We start from the raw sequence: 23,779 nt of genomic DNA, 5'->3' as shown, positions 1-23,779 counted from the left end.
CGAATTTAAAGACAGCATCACAAACAACAGCTTCTCGCATTCTGTTGTTCCCCCGCACTCAAGGTGAATTTTTACCATAAATTGTGCCACATGTAGTAAATCATTGCCAGTAATAGTATGTAACTACATGAAGTTGCAAAATGGCATAGTTTTGGCAATTTCACGTAACAAGCATATTGCAAAATTCCTAAAAAATTCTCCCATATGTGGTAAATTGTTACCACGAATGGTGAGGAACTAGGTGAAATCTTTTATTATCATCATTTAGGTACTTTTACATAACAAGCATAATGCAAAATTCCTAAAATTAGACCAGTGTAATTGAAATTTCGCCCAGCGAAAGTTATGATACATGGGCACACATGCATTATGACGCTTACGTCATCCTAGCATCTGCACATTGAAATGTATGAATGATTATGCCATGTGCACAGGTGTCATCACAAAAGTAGCTTCTACAGATGTACTATTCTAGCTTGGAAGGTAACCATGTTATTAGGGTAAATTAGATTGTTAAAGAAAGCAAAAAGAAGGAAACAGTTAATTGACATAATATCGAAGTAAAAAAGCCACACAGTTTAAAGTGCTACAGTACATACCACATGACCACCAGGCCTATGGACACAGAAAACAGATTGCCACATAATACTTACAATGTTGTAACAAATAGTGTTGGTAACTACACCATAGGCAAGTTGGAAAATCAGGAAGCAGAGCTAACTGATAAAATAGTGTAAACAATTAAAATAGGTGCATATTGCACCAAAATTGTGCAAATATTGCAGTTTTAGAAATGTAAATGTGCAAATTTCATCGAAATGTGAAAAATACGCTATATCTGTACAAAAACTGCAATATAGTTGAACATGATGTCTGATTGGTACACACTGTGCAAATCACATAAAAACCACAACAATTCATATTCTGGTGTGATATTAGTGATACTAGATACATATTGCATATCATTTTTTAACTGATGCTAGCAGTACTAACAGTGAAAACCAAAGGTAATTCGATTCACTCAAGTTGCTGTTAAATATCAATGCAATGTGCTAATCTTACTTGTTCACGCCAAATTGTTGTTCAGTATGGACACATGGGGGCCGATTCTGATGGAAAAACAACACTGAATAGCCGCACGGAGTGTTTTTCCCGTACGAATCATACCCTGCAACATCCCTGTACGAACAATGAAGTACAATTCGTACCACGAGCAGGACTCCGTATGAATCGTACAAAGAATCTAATTTCTGCACGATTCTCCCTCGGAACCCGCTGTACGTGACATCCGTACGGTTCGAAGCCGGTTTCCCCGACCCAGCAAGTATGATTCGTGTTGGGTACGCACAGTGCAACAGTGCAACAGTAGGGATAGTGTTGGATAGCGGCGGGGTAAAAACTAGCTATTCCCATTCCAGTAAGTGTAACATTAGGGAAAATGTTGGATTGCAAAGGGATAACAATTAATATTCTCACTCCAGTCAGTTCAAAAGTAAAAACAAACAAAATATTTACAGCAAAAATATTTAATAAACAAAATAAATAAAAACATATATAAGTGTATTAAAAATTCAAATACATATATATTTAATATGTCACATTAAAAAAACAGATTATTGTATTAAATGTATATGACAAATAACTACAAAATATATATTAAAAAAGACAAAATAATGTGTAAACAAATACATATTTTTAATTACAAATTATTTAGAATAAGAAATATTATTACATAAATGTACTACCCTATAACACCACACAATTCACAACCCACAACTACATTTTATTTAAAAAATGTACTTACATAATTAACATAATTAATTACAATTAAAGAAATATTCCTAATTAAAAAAACAAATTAAAAGGCATGAAAATTAGTAAACTTCCCACACTTTAGCCCTATAATCCCCACAAAACACTAGTAAAATTAAACTGTAGCAAAATGAATGACACAAAGAAAATGCATTTTCAATTAAAAACTAATTATAAGGTAAGTAAAATGATTTACTCCCCACCCCACCTTAAAATGTAAAACCCACAAACAAAAAAATATAAACACTGCCCTAATTAAATATCAATTAATTAATTAACATTAATGATTAACCAATTAATAATTAATTAAACATACCTGACTTCCCACACTTTACCCATATAAACCCCTGAACCCACACCTAAAATTAATTATCTATTTTCCAAATAATTAATCACTATTAATTGAGAACTCATTATTAATAAATTAAAAATAAATTACTTCCCACCGTTTACCCCATAAACCCCACAACCCACACCTAAAAAAAACACACTTACCAAATTAACTATCAATTAATTAGTTAATATAAATTAACTACTAATGATTAATTAATGAAACATAAATTCCTTTCCACCCTTTAGCGCTATAAACCCCATAACCTGCACCTAAAAGTTATTACACAATTTCCATAACAATGTTTCCATAAATTAATTAGTATTAATTAAGAACGAAATATTAATCAATTAAACATAAATTACTTACCACTCTTTACCCCATAAACCTTACAACCCACACCTAAAAGAGTCACACAATTATCACAATTAATTATCAATTAATTAGTTAATATAAATTAACAACTTATTATTAATAAATCAAAAATAAATTACTTCCCACCCTTTCCACTATAACCCACATTACCCACACCTACAACAATTACTCAATCACCATAATTAATTCGCAATTAAATAATTAATATCAATTAACAGCCAATTAATAATTAATTACAAATACATTACGTCCCGCATTCAACACTATAAACTCTAAATTAAAATAATACAAGATAATCAGTAATTTATTATAATTAAATTATCTCCCACCCTATTCCCTTATAAACCCACAACCTGCTACATAACTAAAAAATGCAAAATGTTATTGAAATAAAATAATATCTATAGAAAATATAACACAAATAATAAAAAACATAAACAATACTTATACAAAAAACATACATCACATACATTTAAAATATAAACTAAAATACATAATACTAATTAAAAATCGACATTTTTTGGGCAACTATATTTTTGCAAACAATATTATTGACTTCTATATTTTTTAAACAATATTTTTTACCTTAAATTTGATATTCTTGACCACAATATTCATACTGTCGTTATTTCTGAATCACGATATTTCAAACTCGATATTTATGTAAGTCGACATTTCCAACTTGATATTCTGTCTCAACGCCAAATTAAAATATTGAAAAATAAATCCAAAAGAAATTAGCAGTATGCGATTAAGCCAGTGAGTGTCACAGCAGCACTTTGCGGCTGCTGGGCAGTCAAAAAATGTAAACAATTACACATAGAAAGGGATGAGGAGATGGGTGATTAGATTTGGAGGTCAACAAGGAGAAGGGGGATAAAGAGGAGAAAGGGTGCAAGATCAAATAAACGCATGCTCATGGAGTACATAATAGTAAATATGAAGAGTGCCATTGAATCTGCAATGGAAGGATACCACACAGCATGTCCGACCACTGTGAGACCCAATTCATATTGCGTGATACTAAAACAAGAAAAGGGAAGAATTCATAGAATCAAATACATACATCTGGGCTGGAAAAAAAAGTATATATTGCAAAGTATAGGTTTTTTCAACAGACAACTAAAGCTCCTTATTTGAGACCTAAAAATGTAATAACATAGAAATAATAAAGAGATAGTGGACATATAACTTTAAACATTACAGACACCTGCACAAATCACTTTGCAAAAATATAAGAACTTATTATAAAATAAATTGAACAGCAAAAATGCAATGTTTGTAAAAAAAAGGTCACATTAATGTATATATTTCAATTACCTATAGATATGACCTTATGTAAATATGAACATAATTGATGCAGAAACCTAGAAAATTTCAAATATATATGCTGTTAATGAATTATTAAAAATAATAATATGACTTATCTCACATCTGACACTACTCTGTTCACTCAAAGGCGCATTACAAGATATTGCTGTTCCATACTTTAAAGCTGACACACACTCTCACTGTCAGACCCAGTTCAGGTGGCCAGAGGGCAGACAATGGCTACTGGGACCCAATCATGGTGGCTGAGGGTGTTTGCCACTGTGTCCAGGGGTTCACCCTTCTATCGCTGTTCAAACTAGGCAAAGTACAACCTTTTCATCACTTGACTCTCAGGGTAGTGAGGGAGAGCACACCAGTATTTCCCATGGATGTAATTTTGGGGCTACAACTCAGAACTCAACAAACAACAAACAGAAACAATAAGTTAGCGTCACATTAGGATATAGGTCGGACCACCACCACCGACAGGCCATCAGTGGCGGTCCGACCGACATCCAGCAGAGCGGTCCGACCCCCACATTATGATGCAGTTGGTCAGACCACATTGGTTGGAAGGACCGACTGGCAAATGGGCTGAGGAAGCTCGTCGGCCCGTCGCTAAGATCGTATTCAATACAGTAGGGGCGGTGCCTGCTCAAGATCTGCCATAGGGATTATGATGTCCCTTTCTGACAGCTGTGGAAAGGCTGCCAAAAAGATACTTTGGGGGCCCCTAGCAGGGCCCCTGTCCCTTGTGTGCCTCCGCTGTGGAGCCTGGTGGGCTCCTGTTGTGCCTCCCTAAACAGCAGTGCCCCGTGTGCCTTGCACAAGGTGCATGGATGCTTAAACGCAGTGGAACTGGTCCTGAGAGACGAGGCAGCATGCCCTGCAACCTATGAACTTTGCTTTTTTTCCCTACTGACGATTGAGGAATCATGAAACACGTGTCTAGGGATACGAATTGAAACTAATAATACAGCACTGGCTATGAACACTTTGAAATGAATTGAGCGAGAAATAATGAACTACATGAACCATCATGCTTGAGGTAATTACGTTGGGACGTGTCTGGTGCGCTCCCACCCCTTGAACTGCATGGATGATTAAACGCATGCATTTCTCTATTGTAGCTTGTGCTGCAGCCCCTTTTGGGTCGCCGCACAAGCTGCAAATGAAAAAGTCATGATTTTGACTGCCTAAAAGGTGGTTCCATCATAATTTGGCAGAACGGACCACCGACTACTTTGCGGTTGGTCCCAATCCTGCTGCGATGGCGGTCGGACGCTCATTCGACCACCATTGTAATCAGGCCCTTAATGTCCACCCCAGTGCTTGTCTTTATGTAAAAAAACAAGTTCTTCAATCACACAAGCAAAGTAAATACTGTTCATTGGAATTAGTTCAGTCAATGCAGAGTTCTATCCCTTTTGCGTTTTCAAAAAGAGGCACACCTCACCTTTCCTCAGGATTCCCTTCCCAACTGGGAATATCTATATTCTGGAAGAGGCAGATATTAGGTACAGAGAGGTCACTGTTAGCATCACAGTTTAAGTGTTCAACTCAGCCAATAGTTCATACACCAGGTTTATTGTGCGTGCGGAATCTTAATTCCTTCCGCCCGATTTGTCCTAAGTGCATCCCAGTCTTTTGTTCTGGTAACAGTTGAAGACTTCAGGAGCCTTGGCAGTGATCTCGCCAGTCAGGTGCAGTGATGGGCATGGCCCCTGCCTTCCCTTCTCATAGAATTTCAAGATTCTGGCTTTTATATAACAGGAGATTTTTACATCAGAGTGGCCAGCAGGCCCCACTTTGAATGCCACACATTAATAAATGTCTTATCATCTAGAAAAATCAAACAGCTCAATACCCTTCAACAACAACTTTTTGAGAAACACCCAGGCCAGGGGCACTACTCTGTCAACCATGACCGCATGCTTAGTGCACCCTAAAGGTCACTGGACCGGTCATTGACCTTGCATTGTCTGGGACAGGCTTAGGCCTGTATACCACAAAGAGGACATTCCTATCCTAACAAAGCCCCTCACAGATCACACTACATAAGTCCTTGCTCCAGCATTGGAGATGTCAAATCATTACAGTGACAAAGACAGTGGGAAAGTCCATCTGCATTCCTACGATTCATTCCAGTTTTTGTGCTCCACTGTGAAATCTAGGCCTTGTAAGGAGAGAGACCATCTCAACAATTAGAGATTCTCACTCCTTATTGCCATCAACCACCTCAGCGCTTTGGATTGTTTCTGCACCACAAACCTGGTACTAGAAATGGAAGGTCAGAACCTCCTCAAACTCCAAACTGCCCTAAAGCATTTATTTTCATTGGCCACCCAGTTCTGTTGCATAGTGAGCAGATTGTGACTGATAAAAGACACTGACTGGTAATTCTGAAGCCTTGTATCCTGGTCGTATTCAGGTACATTCAGCAAAGGTGCATTACCTGGTTGTTCTTCGGTCCTCAAAGGCCTTCCAACACACTGCACTTCAAATCACTTTCATAGGGTAGTCTTTGATGACAGAGCTGTCAAGGGTACAACTATTGCTCCATAGTTGGCCACAAAGCATCTGCGTTCACACTACTTCAGTCATAATTTGTGGTATTTCTGCACATTCAGGCTCGCATTGAAGATTTCCAGTAAATACCAAGGTCAGCCATTGACAGAACTCCCCAGTAGAATCGGGAATGAACTGGTTTGTGAGAAAATCTTTGCTTTCATTTTTTCTCCTAAATCTTTCACCTGTTAAAAGAAGCCGATAATTTCCTAGAGTCAGTGCTCAAATGCTGATGCCTTCTTTTAGTACCTATAGCACCGTGGCTAATTTAAAATGCGTTGGTATTTCCAAAAGTGCTCATACTTATGGTATTTGCACTTGGGCGTGAAAAGGTGTTTAGACAAAATATTGAGGAAAAATATAATTTGGATAAAACATCATGTCAAGAATTTTGAGCACAAAAATATCATTAAGATAATTTTTTATGGGAAAGCAATGTTTTGCTGTACCAGCCTACCAATATATGTATCCTGACAAAGTATATCTTCAAGGTACATACATATGGAGTTCAGAATAATAACTATATTTAGCTATTTACATTTACCTTCTCGACATATTGATCCTCATTATTTTTGACATGATAACATGTCCACACGATATTGTTTTCATCGTTATTCTATCAGACATTTATGCGGGAAAGTCATGGCTGCCATAATTGGGGACCTTAGTGTTTTGCACATATAAATGCAGAAATAAATAACCTGTTGAAATATTGTTCATTAGCATTTACCTGTGAGTGTTACAAATAGCTTTTTGCTGGTGTTATCCTGAGTGGTATGTCTGCCATGTCGTATGACTGCATTTGAAGTATTTCAATAGAATCACTCAAAATTAGTTATAGTTTAAGTAACACATTTATCAGACTTAAGAGCATTTCTCAACAAGTATTTCTCCATGGAATTGAAACATTTTAGGAAGTTAGGGTTGTTGCAAGCAAATGACACAAGTCTATAATATCTTTAAAACGCTGTATCTATCCTTGTATTATTTGGGGCCTCATAAGTTAAAGTACAGTGTTGTTTGGTTTGCATACAATACTAAAAGAGCAAAAAAATGAGTTATTTTAAGGGAAGTACTTTTCACACTTCTTTTGATTTTAAACCATCTAGGTTAAATTGATGCACTCTCAATTAAACAGTTTTTCCAGATGTTATTTTGACAAAGGTTTGGTTGTGTTTTTATGGTCTGGCTTGACAGCACAGCTGTCAACAGACCATTGTGTGAGAACAACCAGAAGAGGGGCTTTGGTTCCGCCCAGATGTTGACAGCCAAAAAAGAGTACATGTTTGGATTGGGAAGAAGTTGTGTGCTTCCACAAAAAAAGTGCGATGGTCGTCAGTGTGAAAGCCCAGCAACTACTGTCGTTAGTCATATGTGAGAAGAAGGTGTCCATATTTACTCTTCTGAGATAGCATTATGCTAATGTGTTGTGCTTTAAAACAACAACACAGTAGCGGTTGTTGAACTGCATTTTGTAAACGAGAGTGAAACATGTTCTAAGTTGAGCTATGCATTATGTAAATGTCGATTTTGTGTTCTCCAGGAAAATCCACAAAGTGTTTCATGTACGTTTGAAAATCAATGAGGAGAGGGCTTGGGTATTACAAGGTGGCAAATAGGAAATGTAAACAGCCGGAGCACATTTGACTATGTTAGTATCTGTTGGCTCTGAGCACTGAGACCAGCTATGAGCGCCTACTATGCTCAGACCTGCACTATGTATGTTAAGGAAAAAAGAGGGCATCACCCACCACGTGATTATATTTATACTGCGTTGACAGCTGACACCCTATTGGCTAGCCTGCAGAAGACGGTGTGTCCTATTGGCCTGTGTCAATACCACTGCCCTTTCAGGAACTTCTTAATAGAAGAGAAGTGGATGCAGTTGTTAATTTGTGCCTGAAGCTGCTGTTGGGCACACCTCCAGGCAATCTTGGGGATTGGTACTCTTATGTCTTTCTTTGGATGGCAGTTCCGGTACGGAATTGGTCAGTACCTGCAGCCATGGTACACCCTTCGCTGTGGCTGTTTTCATCATTATGGGGGATAGACAGTCCTGCCTGCAGCACTTGCAGCTGTTTTGAGGGTGCTGGTTGTTTGGTCATATGTAAATATGTAGAAGTGCTGTCATCGTGAAGTCCCTTCAATGTATTGCCCAATAATTATGCAGTGCACCACTAGAAGGATAATGCGTAGTGATTAGCCAATGTATTTTAAGTCACCACAGGCAGCCCAAGATGACAGTCACACTTCTCCAAGGGAATGCCTGCCGCAGGGTGCATATTCCTAAGCATGTCATCGAAGATTTTCACAATGGTGAAGATATTGGGCAGTGGTTTGCAGCCTATGAGATAGCAATGTTGGCCCCTGCGTCCCTCAGAAGGATTGGGGAGTGGGGTTGTGGTGCTGCTTTTTAACTGAAGGTAGGGATACGTTGTTAGACTTGCCCAGTACTCATAGGATGTCTTATGCCCACATGAAAGAAGAACTGATGACAAGGTATGGGTTAACTCCAGAACTCTATAGAAAGAGGTTCAGGAATTGTAAAAAACTGAAGGGAACCACTTGGGTAGAATATGTGTCTTTCTTTTGCAGAGCTATGGATGGTTGGGTGAGGGGTAGCGATGTTGATAATTTTCAAGCGCTCTATGATTTGATTGCTAGGGAGCACTCGTCTGCTAATTGTTTTCCAGAGCTACGCCAGCACCTTATTGATAGCAAGTTGACTAATCCTTGAAAGCTTGCTGAAGGGCGGACTGCTGGATCAGTACCAGGGACCACAAAGGTCTTGTGGGAGACTCCGCCAAAGGTGGGCAGGGTCCCCAGCAGAAGAGTGTGGGGGACAAGGGTAAACAGAGGGAGTTCCAAAAAGGTCCACAAAGTAATTCCCAAGGGAACCAGGGTAAGGGTTCCCAGCCTCCCCCTGAAAAGAAGTCAGGACCCCGACAGGTAAACCTGTTCAGAGGGGGCCTGCTACCTGCTTTCAGTGTAAGCAGGAGGGACACCGTTGGTATGATCCCAAGTGTCCTCAGAAAGGACAGTATGTACCACCCCGTGCACCACCCCATCAGATGGCCAGTGTAGCCCTGGGTGGGGAGGAGATGGGTGCCCATGGTGGGTGGGGTCCCGCAGAAATGTCCCTTGTCTCATTAGGAGACTTTTAGAATGTCCATAAAACTCAGCTGCCTGCTAACACTAAGAAATACAGGCAGTGGGTGCCCATCAATGGCCATTGAGTGGAGGCTCTCAGAGACACAGGAGCAAATGTGACAGCTGTCAAGTGTCACTTGGTGTCTGAAGAGCAGGCAGTCCATCATGCATTCTTCCCAGTTGTTGCCGCTGACAACACAGAGAACCATTGCAAGGTGGCTCAAGTTCCCTTTGAGTTTGGGGGGGTCTCTGGTACTCTTCAAGTAGTTGTGAGGCCAGCCATGCCGGTTGATTGTCTGTAAGGCACTGATTTAGAAAGCTTACCTTGGGTTAAGGTGGAGAGGAAGGTGCATTTGGAGATGTTGCGTCTGCCTGAGGGGGCATGGGTGACCACTCGGTCTATGGCAGCTAATGGTGTTCAAGAGACACTGGAGCTTGAAAGTATGGCCCAGGGAACTGCCTTAAAGAGAAGAGGTAGGGGGCGTGGGAAACCAGCCCTCATTGTTCCCATGGTCCAGGAGGAGGCAGACCTTGAGTGGGATGCCCTAGAACCTACAGGGGAGCAAGTTTCTGAACTGGGGAACCTTCCCCAGTTTGGGGGGTCTCTCGTACTCTTCAAGTAGTTGTGAGGCCAGCCATGCCGGTTGATTGTCTGTAAGGCACTGATTTAGAAAGCTCACCTTGGGTTAAGGTGGAGAGGAAGGTGGAATTTGAAGATGTTGGGTCTGCCTGAGGGGGCATGGGTGACCACTCAGTCTATGGCAGCTAAGGGTTTCAAGAGACCCTGGAGCCTGAAAGTATGGCCCAGGGACCTGCCTTAAAGAGAAGAGGTAGGGGGCATGGGAAACCAGCTCTCATTGTTCCCATGGTCCAGGAGGAGGCAGACCTTGAGGGGGATGCCCTCGAACCTACAGGGGAGCACGTTTCTGAACTGGGGAACCTTCCTGAGCTGACCCATTGGCAGCAAGAAGGGGCTCCCTCCGGGGAGGAATTTTGTGAAGAGCAGCAGAAGTGCCCTTCTCTTGTGGGTTTGAGGCAACAGGCCACAAACTAGGCAGCAGGTGATCAGTCTGGATCACATTGGATCTACTGGGATAATGGTCTCCTGTATAGCGAGCTTAAGGTTGCTGAGCCTGGGTGAGCCCATGTGCTGGTGGTACCCCAGCGCTTCAGAGCCTTCCTACTGGGTTTGGCTCATGATGTTCCTTCAGCTGGTCATCTGAGGCAGAACAAGACCTTTGAAAGGCTTGTCCCCCACTTTTATTGGCCCCCAGATGCAAAAGAGTTCAGATACTCATTGTAGGACTTGCCAATTTTGCCAGGAAAGTGGGAAGAGTGGGAGGAGGCACAAGGCCCCTCTCCAGACTTTCCCTGTAGTCAGTATTCCTTTTGAATGGGTGGGGATTGGCATTGTGGGGCCACTGGACCCCAAGACAGCCATGGGCAACAGGTTTATCATGGTCTTGGTGGACCATGCTACCCGGTACCCGTTAGCCATTCGGCTCAAGACAGTGACGGTCCCCGTGGTGGGATGTGCACTGATGGGGATCTTCTTCCGTGTGGGGTTCCCCAGAGAGGTTGTGTCTGACCAAAATACAAATTTCATTTCTAATTATATCAAGTTTCTGTGGAAGGAGTATGGTGTTACCTACAAGTTCACCACTCCTTACCACCCACAAGGTAATGGGCTCATTGAAAGAATAAACTGGACCCTCAAAGGCATCATCATGGGTCTTGAGGAACCAATGAGGCATAAGTGGGACATTGCCATGCCTTCTGTTTGCCTATGGTGAGGTGCCACAAAAGTCTCTAGCGTTCAGCCCCTTTGAGCTTTTGTATGGTCACCTGGTAAGAGGACCTTTGAGTTTGGTCAAGGAAGGCTGGGTGCAATCTCCCAGGGAACCTCCCCAGGATGTATATAGCTACATGCTGGCCTTCAGGAACCAAACTCGGCGTTTCAGAGATCTCGCTCAGGCGCATCTGGAAGCCAGCCAGGAGGAAATGAAGCGCTGGTACAATCAGAATGCCACTCTGATTGAGCTTCAGCCTGGACAGAAAGTTTTGGTCATGGCCCCTGTGGAGACTTGTGCGCTCCACGATAGGTGGACTAGTCCATATGAGGTGGTGGAGCGAAAGAGTGATGTGATATCCCAGCGGGTGAACTTGCAGTCTCCCAGCAACCCCTTGCGGGTCCTGCATGTGAACTGCCTGAAGCCCCATTTAGAAAGCCCTGATGGGGTTTGAAGCGCCTGCCTGAGGTGGCTAAAGGGGGCCCTGCCTGAGGACTTGAAGTCAGCCCTGGGTGCCGGAGGCAGAAAGCTATAGCAAGCCACAGCACGGTGCTTCCTGGAACTCGTAGTGCCGGTAGTACCTCGCAGTTTGGATCAGCTTGTGGTATTCTAGAAGCGAAACGATCTGTGAGGAGCCTCACCTTACTTTACCATACCTGTTGGAGTTGGAGCCTGAATTAACCTGCTGACCGGTGAGGGTTCGCCTGTGGCTGTGGCGAGCTGAACCAGGGCCGACAGCTCTGCTCAAAGAGAGAGGTGGGAGGTTGGAGGTCGGAGGCGGCCCCTCTGCCACTCCCCTGTGACTGCTGCCAGACTGGGAGGTAAGCTGCAGGGCTCTTGTTGTTGTGGGGTTGACGAAGCGTGGATCCGGCATGGGGGAAGGAGCCCTAAGGATCCCCCAAGTTACGCAGGCCCCTGAGTACCTGCCCGCACCGCTAGCCTGACTGCTAACAAGCCCAGGCGAGTTCAGCTGAGCGAGGAGCCCAGGCAATGCACCAGAGGTGTAGCTGGTAGTTGAACAGCCAAGGCCATCTACTGCCCTTCTGCCGCTGTCTGTTGTCTGTTGGCCGATATCTTGTCGGCCAGAAGGTCGACCACGCAGCATGAGATCAGGGCGCGTCCGAGGATGCCCTATGAGCAAAGGAAGCACAAAAAAACGCAAAGGAATGCCGAAGGTGCTCGATGGGGCTAGGGAGGAACCACCAACCAAAACCAGGCTGACAACACAGAGCGATTGCCCATTAATTAATATAACATCAGTTAAATCGGTTTCTAACAGCTCAAGAAGCAAGCAAACAACAAAAGCAGAAAAGAGCAGTAAAACAAAAACCTGCCAAACTATGTTTCAGCCAATAATCTATACAAAGTTCTGTTTCTTAAAAAACGCGGGGGATACCTTACTTTCAAGCATTAATGAATTATCAGGCCTAAAGCAATCTATTGAACCATCCCAGCCCCCACAGCCTTTACAGCCTTTACAGTACATTGGCACACTGACCGACAACAACAGCAAGGGAAGCCCTAGCCCTACAGCAGAAGTTTACCGCAAGTGACATCAACCCCTCAGTACAATAAAAGGTGGATAATTCAGGACACTACAACCACTGGGAAAAAGCTTGGAAGAAAAATTGTCTTAGAAACCAACCTAATCCAAGTACACAGGACAGACGAGGCAAAAAACCTGGCTGTAGACAAACTTGATAACAGCCAAATAAACATCCGCGACACTGCTGATGACACACCTTGTGAGGAAAATGTAATCAGCGCGCGTATCGACATGCGTAGCGAAACCAACGCATTAACGAACTGCGAACCAAGAATCCAAGAGGCAACAAAGCACCTCAGTGACATCAAGGAGGCCAGCACAAAGGAGCGCTGGAAAGACAATGAATTATTCCTTGGAGCCCTAGCTACATCTCACATCACACAAGGGATTGACTATAACAGAACATCGAGGCCTGGGAGGAATGTAGCCAATGCAGACAGGCCACCAACTTCCCCGTCAGAGGTGATAGAAATATCCTCAAACCTGGGAAAGGAAGAGTCGGAAGATCTCCTTGCAGCATATTCCCAAGATAAGAGAAGAAGCTGGAGGAGCGCTAACACACCGATTATGATAACTGATGGCTCCCAGGAACAACCGGTGGAGGACGCAGGTGCGTCAGAGAGGGCTCAAAAATGATTCATAACTCCAGGAAATCAAGCAGAAACCCCAAAACACACAAAGCACGAAAGCGCTTGGCCTAGCCTGCTAAAAACAATACAACTCCTGGTAGAAGCCCTTCACTATCAATTGGAGAAAATGGACACTCAATTAACGGTATTGGACACATTGGCTGTATTTGTGGTCGCCATTGACGGGAAGCTGGGCCCTCTAAACACGCTTCTTCAAAACAAGTTTGATCAGTCGCAAGACGCAATTAGGACCAACAGAGGTGGATGTGGATGCGGCCCAAATATTGATAAACTGTCTTCACTCCCAACAATACTGAGCGATCTGTGCACATAGCTTAAAAGGTCTGCTCAGTGCCAACAAACCAATCCCTGCGACTGCCTTTTTGGAGACGAAATAGAAATCGCAAGGAACACAGAATTGCTGAGGACTAACAAACAAGGAAACTCCAAAACAAGAGACCCCTTATCCAATATATCCAAAGGTATAGTGGCCAGAGAAACTGGAACATCATATCCTCTACTTCCTGAAAACTTGGAAGAAGATTAAGCAGAAACAAAAATGAACGCTAAACAAAGACGAGCAAAAAAACGTAAAGGCAGAAAACATAAAACACACTCGAACCGCGAAGGCATCTCTTTGGGAAAACACTTGCTGCAGAACAAAGTATACTCCAACCTGAGGGAGGCACTAGTATATCAGAGACTCCTGCAGAGGTAACAGCACCAACTCAAACCACCAGGAGCAAAAGGGGCAAAAAATCAAGAACTTGGAAACACTTGGACATATTATGCATGAAGATCCTGAAGCCGGATCACAAGACTCACGCCTCCAACCCTGCGGGCCAGCAAACCAACTCTTGAATCCGATTAGAAATCGTCACCAAAAAGCAGCAAGATGTCCAGTACTAATTTTTCACAAATCATTAAGCAAGAACACACTCCGGGTAAAAGGCCTGGGAATAACCCGGAACCACAAAATCTAGGGAAGGGCAAAGGGCCGACAGGTGGTCAACTAGCTAATATTACTCAAGCGATTCCGTCCGCACACATATGGGGGGATCGGATAGAAGAAGAACCAGCAACCACAATGACTGTGGATCTCACGTGCCACCCCCCTTGGCCAGGAGAGGACTATCAACTGGCTAAACCGCCTGCACCAAATCAGCACATATTTGGCCAAGCAACAAGAGACACTGTAGTCAACACTAACCAGGCCAAACCAACTGTAACACGATTAGCAGAGCATAAGACATCAAGCCAATCTAATATAGAGAGTGGGATCACAAACAAACAAAGAAATGTAACAGGTGCCATATGGTTCAACCCGGATTACATCTCGCACGGAAGGCATGATACACTTAATAGAGATAACATCCTATGGTTGTTATCTCATATCCCCTCTCTGGTAGAAGTGAAAAGCTCTGACCTGGTCTCTATCGAATTCATAGACGATGATGGTACAGGCAGAGAAAAAATCAAAGCAACTTGGGCCACTATAGCAATCTCTCAGAAAATACTAGCCGAAGCCGAGACTTTCAGAAATTGGGGGATAACAATAAAACCATACACAAAGCCAAGATATCCGGAAATATTAATTCTGGTGGCAAAGGTGGAAGACCAGGTCATCGCAAAAAGCCCCAGAACTTCTGTTCTTAGAGGAGCGGCAGAGCCAGGTGGAACAAGCAATGACCAACATACCGGCATCATTTGACGGATCGGAGATGAAAAAACATTCCCAACTGGATTGTCAAACTTAAGATGGATAGCCAGAACAATAAAGAACAACTAATGGCAAACCAGCCCAAAGTCAAGTGAGTGCAATCATGACCTCTTACGTATATGTTCGTGGAACATCAACGGCCTAGCCTCTAAAATATCTGACTCATAGTTTATGGACTACATTAGAACTTTCGACGTAGTGGTATTACAAGAGACATGGCTTGCAGATCCCCCGCATCTCCAGGGATACTTAGGCTTCTTTACTGGTGCTAAAAGGATAGCCAAATACGGGCATCTACAAGGCGGCCTAGTAACATATGTATCAGCCACAAGCACCCTCACGGTAAAAGAAGTTGGACCATCTTCTACAGCCTCGCTGGCAGTAAACTTTCCTTTTGGGCAACTAAAAACAGGTAATGCTGATACCGACTTTACTCTGATCAACGCCTTTGTTAACCCCAGAAGGAAATCAAAGTCAGTCAAAGACCTATGCAACTACATGGAGGAGTGCATAAGGGAAATACCTACAACAAACGTCATGCTCACTGGGGATTTCATTACCAACCTCATGGGCATCTCGCAAGAAGACGAGATACTAACTCAAAACTCAATTTGGGACATCCCACCACAAGGGAAGCTGCAAATATCCAGACAAACAAAACTAGGCAATCAGACTCTAGAAGAATTGGAACATTTTAACATCAGGGCTCTAAATGGAAGGTTTGCCGGAGACAACCCTCCGGCCTCAACATTTCACTCAACAATAGCAAGTAGCGTATTAGACTACACTTTCATTTCACTACCATTATTTCAACACACAACCTCTTTTTGGATAGGCAAAAGCACAGATAGCGATCATTGTCCTCAAGAAATCACTCTCGAAACCGTGAAGCCCAAATTTGAGCTATCCAACTAACCAAAAGAGTCGGTCCATACCGTTAATTTAAAAAAAATCAAATACTCTGCAACAACTGATGAAACTCTAATAGAAAGGGCAAAAAAAGCATTTTGAAGCTGGCACTGGATCAAGCGAAATTGTTAAATGGGAACAATTTACAAAAAACATGTCTATCTACTCTACAAGACCTAAGCCACACGTAAAATCAAGCTACGGCTGTTCAAGAAAATTTACTCGAGAATATGAATTAAAAATTAGAGGCAGAAAAACATCAATCTACCGCACGATGAGAGAACTTCAACAGAAACCCATGGATATAGTGAAGCATGACCACCTACGGAAACTAAAAGTAACATTGAAAAAACTAAAATGGGAAGCTAATAAATCCATGGAGGATGCTTTGTGGGCAAGACTTCACTCTGATACCAAACGGAACGATGGGGCAAGGTTCTGGAAAACCATAAACTCCTTCATAAGATCTATGCATAATGGTGTTTCATCCAATATCAAGGGATTCTGGAAAGACACCATGGAGTAATTACTCCCCAGGCCGGGATGACATGATGCTGAGCTACAAGATTTGAAGGCAGAAAAACTTTGAATGTGAAGCTGCACCGCTGCAGGAACCATGCAGCCTCTTGTAGGAATGAGTACGCCCCGGGGTGTGCCTGTATGTGCTGGAGCAGCCCAGGGTGTCCATGTATTCACATGTTTTCAAACCCTTGCTACTGAGCTTCAAAACGTCTTCACCTTCTGACAATCACACTATTTTAGGCTGTGGAGAGGCAGCTGCCACGGAAAGACTGATTTCTCAACATAGATTAGTGCGTGAGAGGAGAGTTGCTAGAAATACAATTTGGTGTTTAAAAGATGTGCTAAAATTTAACAACCAGGAACAAACTAAAAGTAAGGATCTTCTAACTAGATTAGAAAAACATTTACATACGTTTATTCACTAGAGATGTGTCAACTAGCTCTAATTGCACAGAAACAATAGTCAACAAAGGCATATATTTGTATGGACCACTGCGGTCATTACCATAAGTTGAAGAAAAAAAGTATATGTTCTTTCAGTGCTTAATAATGTTTTATAAAATCCTTATTGTTTTACGATATTGTATGCCAGATTTCCTAATGAAGTCGCATATAATATTATCTAAATCTTTATTCATGTTTCAAGAAGTAATTTGAAAGCCATTCCTCTGTACGACCCTTGAGGAATGACTGCTGATTAAGAAGGCCTCTCATTTGCATTCACTGGTTATGTGCTGAAGCTCCTAAAATATGGGGTTTCAGTACTAATATCCACCAAGCCTCCTACGGATCAGCCTTCTCCATTCACAGGCACAGTATTTTCCTCCTGCACTGATGGTCTCCTTTCTCCGGTACTTATGCATTCTTTTGTCTTGCAGTATCACTTACTCACAATCTTGCTCTCACTCTCTCCTCATGGAATTCCACTCACCCTTTTCTGCAGAACATGAAGTAAACCTATTCTCCATTTCAGCACACTCATTTTGAACTCATTCTCTCCGTCTGTTCTCTGACTCACTTATTTCTTCCTAACCCACATTTTACTAGCCATTTTTTGCTAGTAAATCATCTACACAGACTTTCTCCTTACTTGCCACCTCCTTCTGAACCCACCCAGACCAGATCTCCTTCGGTTCTAAAACTCTATCATCCACTCACATTCAATCTAGTTTCTTCCTATCCCCTAACCTCTCCCTTAACCTCTCTTACCCTTTTCACTGCTACTAAGTCTCTTAACTGTGTAGCACTCACACTTCTCTTTGGAACATACACACTTGTAACACATGCTGTCATGCCGACTTCCCCTTTCAACATTATTACTTGACTTTTCCATCTACAGCACTCTTGGTGTCTTCCTCCTGTACTGACATGCTTTCTTTTTCCATCACACATTCTGTTGCTTCTTCTGTACTCAGATATTGTTTCTTTCCTGTACGACTGTCCTCGATTCCCCTATCTGATCTTTCACTCTCTTACCAGTTCATGCATCCACTTCTTCCTTCCTGTGCTCAAATTCTATCTTAGATGTCATACGCGGCCAATTTAATCACCTTTTCATCACATTGTCTTCACTTACACTCTGTTCTTTCTGTGCCCTGGCACTGTATTGCTTACCTTAAATTGACACACACTTTATCTTCTCAAAATCTCCTTTCTGGTATACTTAGCAGACACAGTGATAGAAGTGAAATGCATAATTGTTGAAAATGGGTCGAGTCCTCTTTTTGGACTCTTAGACCTCGATATACTAGAGCTTTGCGCAGGATGTATGTTACATTTTTATTGCAAAACCTTCTGAAAAGGATTAACAAACCAACACAAATCAGGATTTGCCTAGGACAGTTTGCCAAAGTATTGCAAATTTGCCCTATGCTCTTCTTTGCCTTACTTTGCGCTATGTGGGTGTTTAAAGGGTGGTACATGGGCAATGCCATACAACAACTTACAGCTTTTATACTGCAAATGTCCCTTCCAGCACAAAAACTGTTCCTCACATAATAAATGCACTATGGCACAAGGGTGTGTGTGTTGGTGCATTGCAGCCTACATTTTGTAAGCGCAAGGGGACAGGATTACAGTGCCATATCTTTGTCTATTTGGCACTGTTCTGCTCTTCTTTTCACATAAGGCACCACGTGAAAAGTTTTGTGAATTTTTTTAATAAATCTGGATTTTATGTTTTTTTTTCAAAACTTAAGCAGTGATATCCTACAACTGATATAATATAAATCACAGCAAAATTGTGATGCCAAAATATCATATCAAAAATATTGATTACAAAAATATTGGTTTCCTATACTTATAAGGGTAAGTACAAAATTATATATTTTTAAATCTGGTTTCACACTAATATCATTACAAAACATACAAAAAGATAATTTTTTATAAATATGTATATATATATATATATATATATATATATATATATATATATATACACACAAAAATTCATATATATAGTTTAAAATAGTAAATCTTCAATATTTTAATATTTAACAATAATAAAATTTAATATAAAGGAAATTGAATAAATGTAAGTAACATTTAAATATATGCATATATAAACATAAACACATGGATATATGTCTGTTTATGTTTATGTATAGATTACATACTGGTAGTCACCAGTACATAGTTATACTTAGGACACTTAATTCAGCTGTTGTCTTGAAAGTATCGTGATGATCCATCAAGTGGGGGTTGAGAAAAAGAGGGTGTCCCAAAAAGTGTCAGTAGGGAAAGCGTTGGATAGAGGAGGGTAAAAATTACTATTTCCCCTCCAGTGAGTGCAACAGTAGGGAAAAGGTTGGATAGCGTAGGGGTAAAAATTACTATTCCCACTCCAAGGAGTGCAAAAGTAGGGAGGGTGTTGGATAGCGTAGGGGTAAAAATGACTATTCCCACTCCAGAGAGTGCAACAGTAGGTAAAGAGTTGGATAGAATAGGGGTAAAAATTACTATTCCCACTCCAGTGAGTGCAACAGTAGGGAAAGGGCTGAATAGCGTAGAGGAATAATTTAGTAGACCCAGTCCTATATTTTAATGAAAATTAATTAAAAAATAAATATTTAAAATTAAAAAACATACAAGTCTATGACAAACTTTAGGGGGATACTGTTTATTTATCTTACAGGATACTGCTATTCGGGACCTATAAGTACCGAATGAAGTTTGAAGGGAGATTTCATCAATTTAGGACTGACAGTGATAATCGTTTTTTTGTGGTGAGCCTGGTATCGGGTGAGGCTAACTCCTAAAGATTGGAGAATGCTTTGTTGTTATTAACAGTTAGTCGATTCAACTAAATATGTTTTAATGGTGGGTGATGAGGACTGCTCGAATTTGAGTCTCAGTTGACTGAGCAGAGGACTTTAGTCGGTTTTTAGTTCTGTGAAAACAGGAAAATATATTTTTCTTCAGAGAGACTATTTCTTTCTTGCAGATTTTGGTCTATTTAAATATTCAGATAAAAGGTTATACTACTATGACTGAATATATGGTGCATGAGGTAAATTCTATTTTAAGTACTCTGATCCTTGGACCCTAAGTGCATAAGGGTGTTGATATGATTATTAACTTATATCTAATAACTTTCTTTTCGTTTACTAACATTTCACGACGGGTGTATTGGGACTTTCATCCCTTGTTTGCTTTTTGACCTGACTTTGGGTTAAGGTCAGTTTGTTCAGTATCTTATACAGTATTGTTGTATTTGAGACACAGACTTGTATGTTTTTTATGTCATTTATTTTGGGTTGCAGCCCTGATGAAGTCATGATGCATTTGAATATGCATGATGAAACACGTGTTGGCTGCGCTTTTTGATAACAACAGTTACACTCTGGAACTGTATAATTTCTGACACTGAGAAGATCCCTGTTGATATTGGAGATTCCTTTGGATTTGAATAGGACTTTCTCTGGAACCAACAATTAAATAATTTGTTTTAGTATCAAAATTTAGACATTGGAACAATTGTATTTGTACTGTCTGCACCTTAATCAAATTTGTATTGTTAAACTTGTTTACATACTTGACTGACTTTATGTTGAGGTGCTCATGGAGGAATTGTTATATAATATATGCAAACATGTATTACCAATATTAATTATTAAACATAAAATTATTAATTAATACATTATTATATTTTTTAATTCAAATTTAATTACTTCCCACTCTATTCCCCTATAAACCCACAGCCTGCTGCAGAACTAATATACGCAAAAATGAATGAACATATAATTCATTATCTTAAAAAAATGGTAACATACATTAAAAAATATGATATACTTTTAACACATACACTAACATCTAATACAATTTAAAAAAATCGATATAATAACATTCTATATTATGACATTCTATTTTACATCATACTATATAATGACATTCGATATAATGACATTTGATATTACTTACCTATATGCCGATATTATTTACAACTATATTATGATTATTCTATATTCTGTCCTCTCAATATTTGTCATTCGATATTAAGTCCTCTTGATATTTTTTATTCTATATTTTGGGTGTTTACCATTTTTTTCAGTGAATTTCTAAGGTTTCTTAAATGCTAAATTCCTAACTATAACATCCTTGAAACGTATGTTTTTTCAATGAATTTCTAAGGATTTAAGATCACTTTATTTATTTCTGTTAAGTTTTTAAATAATTATAATCTGTTTTTAAAAATAATAACGTCGCTGATGAAAGATTTATAGTTTTATTTATTTCAAATAACATTGTTTTCTTGTTTTTAGTTTTGTACAATGTGATAATATATATTAAAGAAAACATTTAAAACAAAGTTTTGAGGGGCGTGGCCAAGATGGCGGAGTGAGCGGACTTGTTTTGCTCACGTTCCGTCTCCAACTTGCCTATCGCATCTACAGAGCACCATTAACCCTGCAAATCATCACCAGAGTCCCCCCCCCCCAGCCGAGGTGCACCGCTGATGCTTCTCTGACCCGTTGGGGTGGCCCGTCTGCACTCTGGAGTGAGGTGATTCAAGCTTCGGTCCTCCCTGGAGCGGGGAACCCTTCACGGCTGGATTGGATACCTGCCCAGGTCCTCTCAGCACCCACGTCTGGGACACAGAGGGTGATCGTGCCAGCTGGGCATTCCCGTGCTGGAGACTGAGGGCCAAGACTTACACTATTCCTGGCCCTGGTGGTGGTGGAAAAGGTCCATGCCCGAGTCATCCAATCTACGCCATAGGGGTGTGGCCGAGACCACCCAGAGGACACCAAGAGAGCTCCCTTGGCTCGTGGACTGCTTTTTGTGGCTGGTGCCCTGACACGGAGGCAGCTGACAGCTTGGTTGCTGATAGGGGGTGTGAGCTCTGTGGGCCCCCAGCTAGTGACTCTGGGCCTGGAAGTTGTACAGAAGGCCCAGGTCTGGGTCGTGTAAACATCGCCATAATGTTGCGGATGAGGCCGTCCAAAAGACACAGCGAGAGCTCCCTTGGCCTGCTAACAACCTTTTGTGGCTGGGCTGCACCGTGGAGGACAGCTGGCTGAATAGTTGCTGATTGAGGGTATCTGAGCCCCCAGACAATTGATTTTGGGCCTGGCATTGGTGGAGAGGGCCCAGGCCCGGCCTGTCTGAAGTTTGCCATCAGGGGGGCTGAGCATACCCAGAAGATGCAGCAAGTGCTCCCTTGACCTGCGGACTGCCTTTTACTACTAAGGCAGCACTGCGGAGGACAGCTAACGGCACAACTATTGATTCGGAGTTTGGGCGCCACCGAGCCCCCTGCTACTGACCTCCACGCCCCCGGAGGTTGATGTCATCTGTCGGTCCCCTGGACGGCAGCTGAGGGGGTCATCTCTGAAGTGGCCGGGAGTGCATGGTGAGTGGCTGCAGTTCAAGGGTCCATTTTCCTTGTGTACGACATAGTGAGGGGCGCTTCCTGCATAGGGGCCCAGTGTGGGTGTGTTCAACGGAACAGCAGCCCTTGGTGATCGATCCAGTAGTCTGTGCTGCCCTCTATTTCATGCACACAGACTGAAGCGCTCTTGCTCCCACAGTGATTGAGGGTGGCCTGCAGAATGTTGTGCTACCCTGCAGAGACATTGCCCATCTACATTCAGCAGAGCCTCGCCAGTGGTGAACCCCACTTGGGCCACACGTAAGTGCCTCAGATGGACTGTGGAGTGCATGTTGCCTACAACAACTAAGCAATACTAATAGCAGGCCATGCTGGCCTGAAGCCTGGCTTGAGACTCCAAGCCTGCCTTGAGACCCCAATCGACACAACGGCTACAGAGGGCATGGTATGTTGTTTTCCTGCTGCCAGGATCTCATCAAAGACTGAAGTTGCAGCAGGCTAAGGGACAGTTGATGCCGCCAATTTGCAGCCTGGAGGCATAGGTCCCCCCCCTGGGTCAGCACATAGCATGGGTGAGAAATACTCCCCTTATGTTGAGAAGAGACAGACTTACATTGCTTCTCCACCCTTTGGGTTGCATTGAGAGTGCTTGGGGCTCAGTTGCTTCACCATCAAAAAAAGCAGTCACTTCACATTCGAGGGGCACATACCAAAGCCTTATCATGGCGACAGACAAAAACAAGAAGGAACAATTGGTGCAAGATCTTTTTTTAAAGTCCACCGGGGATTCACAAAGTGCTGGGCAGGCAACTGCCGGAGCAGGTGCTGAAGGGGCAGTTTCCCAGGAGTTCATGGAGTCCCTATTTGCTTTGCAATGCGAAGACATTTTGGCCAATAAAACTGACCTGCAAGCTGACCTTAGGGAGGTGCGTAGGTACATCGATGCTGTGGGCAAGAGAGTCGCGGCTCTGGAAGATTCCACAATGGCCTCAGACAAAGAAATCTCCGCTCTTCAGCAAAAGGTCATACGATAACAGTACTAACAATTAGATCTTCAGGCACACTCAGAAGACCTGGAGAACAGGTCAAACTAAAGAATATCCGCATTCGTGTAGTCCCTACAGACGCAGAAGGTGAAGTCCTAGAGGGATACATCTACGCGCTATTCCGAGAAGTCCTGAATTCTTTAACGGAGTCCACAGTTAAAATGGACCACTGTCATCGAGTGGGCCCACCCCGACAACTCAATCGCCCTCCGGCAGATATCCTAGTTTGTGTGAATGACT

Source organism: Lissotriton vulgaris, chromosome 10 (genome assembly GCF_964263255.1).
Source record: "Lissotriton vulgaris chromosome 10, aLisVul1.2, whole genome shotgun sequence".
NCBI lineage: Eukaryota > Metazoa > Chordata > Amphibia > Caudata > Salamandridae > Lissotriton > Lissotriton vulgaris.
The sequence above is the reverse complement of the archived record's forward strand: the minus strand, read 5'-3'. Positions refer to the sequence as shown.